This window comes from Bison bison, unplaced genomic scaffold (genome assembly GCF_000754665.1).
Source record: "Bison bison bison isolate TAMUID 2011002044 unplaced genomic scaffold, Bison_UMD1.0 scf7180017845352, whole genome shotgun sequence".
Taxonomy (NCBI): domain Eukaryota; kingdom Metazoa; phylum Chordata; class Mammalia; order Artiodactyla; family Bovidae; genus Bison; species Bison bison.
In genome coordinates, this window is record NW_011475925.1 from 40,988 (window position 1) to 42,134 (window position 1,147).

Genomic DNA, 1,147 nt, shown 5'->3' on the forward strand with positions numbered 1-1,147 from the left:
GGGGGCGGGCGGGGGAGGCTGGCTCTTCCTGCATCCTGCCGCCCTCCACCACCCCCCAAGCCACCTCTAGAGTCCAGGAGTTGCAGGATTCTGCCCAGTCTTCCTCCTCAGTAGGTGGGGTGGTCTGTGCTGTGCAGGGGGACTGTGGAGGCAGGGCTGCCAAGCCCAGGGGACTCGGGTCCTAGGGAGCATGGAGGAGGGGACTATTTTTTTTTTATATAGTTTACAAACTTTTTTTTTTTAACGCGGATCATTTTTTAAAGTCTTTACTGAACGTGTTACGATACTACTTCTGTTTATGTTTTGGTTTTCTGGCTGAGAGGCACCGGGGATCTCAGCTCCCTGACCAGGGACCGAACCTATGCTGGAGGGCAGCGTCTTAACCACTGGGCCACAAGGGAAGTCCCATGGGGCCTGTTTTCTACCCTCTGAGGGGGCACCACCTATGAGGCTCCAGAAAGCGCCGCCTGACAGCCAGAGAGCAGGCCTGGGATGCGGGGATGGAGCACGCCTCTCTGCTGGGACTGGAAGGAGTCAGCGCTAAGAGCAGCAAGTCTCCGGGGCAGACTGGCGGCTGGACCACGCTGAGCCACGTCTCCCGCACGTGCCCCTTGGTCTGCCGGGGCTGTCGGACACTGCGGCAGAACACCGCGGCACAAGACTCGAGGGAGCGGCGGCTCTGCCCAGTGGCCGCGCTGTCGGAGTACGTGCGCCATGAAGGTGTAGCACACGTTCGTCGCTCGGTCGTGTCCGACTCTATGTGACCCCGCGGACTGCAGCCTGCCAGGCTCCTCTGTCCGTGGGGTTCTCCGGGCAAGAATGCTGGAGTGGGCTGCCGTGCCTTCTCCCCATAAAGGTGTAAGGGATAAACAGACCTCGTGCCCAGAGGCAGTGCAGCCAGTGAAACGGGGCTGGAGTTGGGTAAGGGACATCACAAAATTAGGACGCTTCTTCATGGAAGCGGGGACGTTTGCGTGGTGCTGAATGGAAAGAACATGGGTTGTTCTGGGGTTCCACACATGCCGCCCCTGGGCTGAGAGGCTGACGCACCTGGCACCCAGGAGGGCTCGCACGTGTCGCCCACGGCGGCCTCCCCGAGGCCGGGCCTCAGCCCCACACAGACCCAGCCGCGGCTGCAGGCAGCGTC

General features: G+C 61.3%; 1 protein-coding gene across 1 annotated transcript in view; it reads right to left on the minus strand.

Annotated features, from left to right (window-relative positions):
• LOC104984196 (sodium/glucose cotransporter 1-like) overlaps positions 1-1,147 on the minus strand; it is a gene marked incomplete at its 5' end in the record, with an annotated part of 19,173 nt that overhangs the window by 16,575 nt on the left and 1,451 nt on the right. The gene's annotated exons all lie outside the window — the stretch shown is intronic.